Source organism: Cydia splendana, chromosome 27, assembly GCF_910591565.1.
Source record: "Cydia splendana chromosome 27, ilCydSple1.2, whole genome shotgun sequence".
NCBI lineage: Eukaryota > Metazoa > Arthropoda > Insecta > Lepidoptera > Tortricidae > Cydia > Cydia splendana.
This window is the reverse complement of record NC_085986.1, coordinates 4736509-4743274: the sequence shown is the minus strand read 5'-3', so window position 1 is coordinate 4743274 and position 6766 is coordinate 4736509.

Here is a 6766-nt window from a genome sequence, read left to right as displayed (position 1 = left end):
TTTCTAATAGAAATGGGTTAACAACGAATTCCTTATCATTAAACTCGAAAAGGATACACGACTCAAACAATAGAAAATCTTACAGTGACCTTCGACAAGCCAGGTAGTCGGGTAAATGGTTATTTATCATTTTAAATAAGTATATTTTGAACAACACTATACTTATTTAAACTTTCACAATTTATTCATGTATTTAAGTTTTAAGATTTACCTCCGAAGTCCGAAGAGGACGGCGTTGACGGCGGCGACGGGGCAACGCCGTCCTCGAAACGTCGGAGGTAAATCTTGAATGACTTATAATTTATACGGAAAATTGAAACAATACGGTTAAAGTGTATCAATGATTTAGGAAAGTTAGGTAAGGTAGGTACCTATTTAATTTGTTATGATATCAAACATCAGAGGGACTACCATAACGAGCGAAATTTAAAGAAATTTCGATGTCGATGATAGGGCCTCCCGAATCAGAAATTAGGTTAGTTTAATTTGTATACCTACCTACTTATTATATGTTTAGTAAGAGGACGTTCAAAAAAGTAACCTTGACCTTCTTGAGGGGTCGATTTTTTTCATATTGAAAATTAAAAAAGAATTGTAAGTGTAATTAGGATTTCTTTTTAGAAAACAATCAACTTGTAACTTTCGAGTTCATTTCATTATGCTCAGCTCAACTCACCGAAAAATCTAGGTATCGGAATAATCTCAATGCCCCTTTTACTCCATTAAATAAAGAAAAAATATTCTTGTTCATTAATTGTTCTGGTTCTTGCCAATCCATTCAAACTATTAACCGATTTCTTAACCCTTATTTTGGCATTGTAACACCCGTGATACGTGGAACTTTAAAAAACCTAGCAGGTTCACTTTATTATCTAATAAAATATTTTTCCATTAATATGTCGAGCTACCCTCCTTTATTATAGAAAAAAATAATGGATACAAGTGTCATTTTAAATTAATTAGTAATAATCAACATGGCGCCGCGGAAACAACAGATTTCGTTTCGCACTGAAAGTTTGGCACTTATTTCTTAGATACGTACTTATATATTTTTCCATAATCTACATTTTGATGCATTTACTATCTGTTAGGGCATAAATATATACATTGTGGTCTAATCTAAAAACATTTAATACAGAATTTTTACATGAAACTGTTGTGTAGTATATTTGATACATTGCCAAGAACTCAGAAGTCATATCAAAAGGATTGTATTACATTTAATACATTGCCAAGTTGTCATCAAAATAAGTTTACTACGCCGTAGCCTGTAGCGCGGAAAAATATGTTTATGGCAAAAAATGCTTCCTAAGTATATATTTTTTTTACTTTTTAATTATTTGTTTACTTTTCCTATTTTACACAACTTTTTGTTGGCGACTTTTTTGTAACTTTACGGGATCAAATTTTTCTTCCATGAATGTGTTCAGGTATTCGTAGATATAATTTATATTTACAGGTGTAATAGTCATCTGATGATGATTTCTGCTGCATTAAAAAAATTACAGATAAGACACCTGGCAACACTCGCCGGGACCAAACGTCAAAATTAGCTTTGCGTATTTAAATAAGTAATATAATTATTATAATGGAATAATTAACAAGTTATGGTGATAAATAGAACCTTCACATTGCAATTAAAGTGCTGTATTGTTATCTAAAGTGTTACATTAACATAAGAAGAAATATATTGACGACAAAAAACAAGGAAACTGTCAACGATGTAACGTTCCAGATTTAAAAATTACACCGTATTTGCCTGTATTTCACCGAAGATTTTTACAGATGAGTATTGTTTTCATAATTTATAAGCCTTGTCTTTAGTTTATTTGTCCCGGAATTTTAATTGTCATTACTTCCTTTTGCTACCTTTATACGTTTTGAGGAGAACTTTGTTTAAAACATAACAGGATTTTAACCTATTTAAATATCTTAATTCATTTTCAATCACCTCAAGAACAATAAAATCATACCCTGCGGTAAGCAGTTAACTTACAAAACAGTGAATTATAAAGTTTATTGTATAAAATCTAAGAAGCTTAACACTTATAAATCAAGTCAGTGTATTCATGTTAACATTTTTTAAATCACTTTATTCTGTCAGAAGCATTGAAATTCATTCATCTTTTTTGCTCAGATCTCATACACTATGAATATGTTTACAGCACAAACTACTAAGATGACTACACGCAGGGATGTCCTCGTTGCTAAAATGCAGCAATTACAGAAAGAATTGAAAACAGCCGATGAATTGAACAAAAGACTCCTTCAAGAACAGGAAGAGAGTGCAGAGCAATTTGAGCAAGTTATTAGAACAAACACAACCCTCAAGGCTCAGCTTGCTAACCAGGACGTTGAGTTCGAAGACATGCAGGGTCAGCGGGATGAACTTCAAACTGCCGTTGATCAGTTCAAGAATTGTCAGGAGATACATGAGCAGGCATTACAACGCATCCAGGACTTAGAACAGCAGCTGGAGGAGTCAGAATCAAAACATAGTTGCAAGTATTGTTCCGGCCACTCCGGACAGCCAGATAATAATTTAAGTATTTTTGCTGAAATTAATAGTTTTGATGTAGATTTAGTGGATGATAGCATAGGGTTCTCCCCAATGGTAGAAACAGTAGATTTAAAAAGTTCTGTGCACATTGAAGGCAGTAGTGATATTAAAGTCGCACTGAAAGGATCCAAAAAAATTAAAAAATATTTAAAACTTAGTAGATTCATAAAGAAATCTAAACTTTTGCTAAAACGCCATAATTCAATATTCAAAACAATACAATCCAAATGTAACAGTGTCGCCTTAAGCGATGAACTTCTAAACTGCCAATACCAACTAGACCAGGCAGTAGAAGAATTGAATAATCGCTCCGATGAATTACAAAAATTAGAATTAAAGTTGAAAAACTTAAACAATAGAGACGAACTGTCAAGTAAAGCGTTACAGGAATACATAGCCTTTATGAATAATGTATTAGAACCGGGGAGCGGCTACACTCTGCGTATGGACTCGCCGCGGCCACCGACCCGCCCCGCCGCGCCGGCGCCGGACTCGCCCGCGCTGCGCGCCGTGCTGGCCGCGCCGGGCTCGCCCGCGCTGCGCGCGCTGTTTGCGACGCGCACCGCCCGCGCGCCCGAGCTGCGCGGCGACGCCGCGCCCGCCGCCAGCCTCGGGGACCCGGCGCCCCTGCCGCCATCGTCACCGCCGAGCCTCGTCGAGCAGGTTGCATCGGGGCCGGGCCTCGCTGAGCCGACTCCATCGCTGCCGTGCCGCGTCGAGCCGGCTCCTTCACAGCCGAGCCTAGTCAAGCTGGCTCTATCGCTGCTGACCTATGTCGAGCCTGCGCCGTCCCCGCCTCGCCCTGTCTCGCCAGCGCCATCATCGCCTCGCCTCCCCTCGCCGCCGCGCCGCCCGCGCGCGCCCGGCCGCCGCACCGTGCTGTACTCGGACGAGGTGGGCGCCGGCCTCGGCGTGCTGCTGGCGCAGCGCTTGTCGCAGGGCGTCATCAACGACTGTCACCCGGGGGCCTCTGTCGATCGTCTGATCGAATGTATTTCTGCGGGCGAGTTTGACCGCGACTCGACGCTTGTAGTTTTATTAGGGAATAGTGTAGACTGTACTAAGCGAGATATCTTAAAATTATCCGCTACGCTGTCGGCGATTGACCGGGGAGAGGTTGCTAAAATAATTATCTGTGCGCTCCCTTATAGAATGTCGAGCAAGGTCAATAAGAGGGTATTTCATTACAATTCTTTATTGTATAACCTTTCCTTGTACAGTAGTACGATTTCGTATTTTGATACGAATAAATTTATAGAAGATTTTGTTATGCCCCATAAAAGAACCTACCTACCGAGAAGATGTCTAGTAGAGTGTGCTAACCTGTTAGCATATAATATTGAAGACCCCGTCGTGGCTAGCACGGCGTCTAATAGCCTTAAGTCACGTAGTATTATACGCCTTGGTAGCGTAGGGTTTGAAATGGAGCCGCCTGGTGATTTGAATTTAAACTAACCGCTACGACAACGTGTGCACCAGCCGGCTCCGTTCCTATTGATCACTGTGATGCTAGTATGTTTGGTAAAACCAATTTATTGAACTTAGTTCATCAAAATATCCAAGGATTTACCTGTAAGGAACACGAAATTGATTTGTTTATACAGTACTCGAATATTGACATTCTCTGTATAACTGAGCACTGGCTTAAAGGTCATGAATTTATGTTTAATTTCAATAATCATAGTATAGTAAGTTCATTTTTTAGGAGATCTTGCAATCGCGGCGGGTCATTGATAATGGTAAAACATAATTTAAAAAGTAAGGAGCGTAAAGACATTGTTGACATGTCTGTGGAACGCCTTATAGAACTTTCTTGTGTTGAATTGGAACAATTTATAATTATATGCGTGTACAGGCCCCCATCGGCAGACTATAACTTATTCGAATCAGTCATAGATGAAGTACTTAGTAGTGTTTTTGGAAGTCATAAAAATATAATTGTATGTGGTGATTTCAATATTAATTTGCTAGAAAATTCGTCATTATGTGGAAGGTTACTAAATACTTTCAAATCCTTCAATTTAGTGTCAATTTATTTTGTGAGCCCACTCGAGTCACAGCAACCAGTGCTACATGTATAGATAACATCTTTAGTAATAATGACGCGATTAGTAAATCTGTTATTAACAACCTATGTTCTGACCACTGTGGACTAAAAGCTTCTTTCAGCAGGAAAACTGAAGAAATTCCTCAAGACACTTTGTGCAGGCCGATTTCCGAAAGTCGCCTAGGTTTATTCAATCGTAATATTACTAAACAATTATGTTGTCTTTCATGTACCCAGGAAAACCCTGACTGTTTGAGTTCCGAGTTGTTTAATTGTATTAAAAAGGAATTTGATGCCTGTTTCATTCAGAAAAAGGTGCAAGGCAAGGCCAAGACTAAATTTAGCGACTGGGCTACACCGGATATTCACGAGAAAAGACGCCGGCTCTACGACTTATATGATTTAAAGGCAACTGATAAAAGACCGGAATTTCTGGAGTACGTCAAGAATTATTCTAAATCTTTTAAGATGTTGTGTGTCGCCGCTAAAGTCGATTATTTGTCGAAAAAGATCCTAAATTCCAGCGATAAAGTCAAAACTGTATGGCAAGTTATCAGCAATGAAACTGGAAAACGTAAACTGAAGGATCCGCACTACAACCTACGAATTGCTGACACTTTAGTAAGTTCCGACCGTCAAGTGGCAGATCATTTTGAGCGGTTTTTCTCGAATATCCCGGTAGAAACAACAAGATCCCTTAATTCATCGCCAGACGTCGCTGAAGAAATTTTGAAGACAAATGTGGCAGAATGTACAGAAATCTTCAAATTTTCGTATGTCTCTCCGAATATAGTTCTTAAGACTTTTAGGTCTTTAAATTTAAAGAAAACAGAAGATCTTTGGGGCCTGTCTGTCAAAGTATTAGATTCCATTATTGAGTCAATTACACCATACTTAGCTGAGATTTTCAACAGATGCATTGATGCTGGAATTTTTCCAGATATTATGAAACATAGCAAAATTATCCCTCTGTTTAAATCAGGAACAAGAACAGATCCCACGAACTTTAGACCGATTTCAATACTACCGGCATTAAGCAAAGTGTTCGAGAAACTTATTCTGAATCAACTATTGTCACATTTCAACAGAAACAAACTGCTTGATAGCAATCAATTTGGTTTCACCAAAGGTCGATCAACTACTGACGCCGGTGCGGTACTTCTAAAACACATATTTGATGCCTGGGAAAAAGCTCAAGATGCTGTTGGAATTTTCTGTGATCTGTCAAAGGCATTTGATTGCGTTGATCACGAAAATTTAAAGAGAAAATTAAGCCGCTATGGGATAAAAGCTAGTGCCCTTGACCTGGTCTCATCGTACCTTTCGGATAGAACTCAGCGAGTAGTTATTAATGGAACTCAATCGGCGGGGTCCCCGGTAGCCCTCGGAGTGCCTCAAGGTTCAATTCTTGGTCCCTTCCTGTTTTTGGTATACATTAATGACTTACCAAAAGTTGTGCAAGATAGACATGATATAGTGTTATTTGCAGATGACACTTCCCTTATATTTAAAGTGGACAGAAAGGAAAATAGCTTCGAGAGCATTAATGACGCGCTATCTACCATAGTAAACTGGTTTACGGCAAACAATTTGCTTTTGAACCCCAAGAAAACCAAATGCATCAAGTTTACGCTACCTAACGTCAAGCAGGTAAATAACAGCAAGATTAAAATAAAAGGTGATACGCTGGAATTTGAGGATCGAACTGTTTTCCTGGGAGTCACTCTAGACTCCAAACTGCAATGGCATGCACATATAGGCACTCTAGCCGGAAAACTTAGTTCAGCAGCCTATGCAGTGAGGAGAATCAAACAGCTAACAAACGTAGAGACGGCCAGGCTGGTATACTTTAGTTACTTCCATAGTGTTATGTCATATGGAATTCTGTTGTGGGGAAAAGCATCAGATATTCAGACAATATTTGTGCTGCAAAAACGAGCTGTACGTTCCATCTATGGACTGGGCGCTCGAGTATCCCTAAGAGAGAAATTCAAAGAAGTTAACATTCTTACCGTTGCATCTCAATACATACTAGAGAATATTATGTATGTTCGGAAAAACATCCACGAATTCAAGGTTAACAGTGATATCCATAACTATAACACTAGAAACAAACATAAGCTTGCCGTGCCCGCCCACCGCCTCCGTAAGGTTAGTAC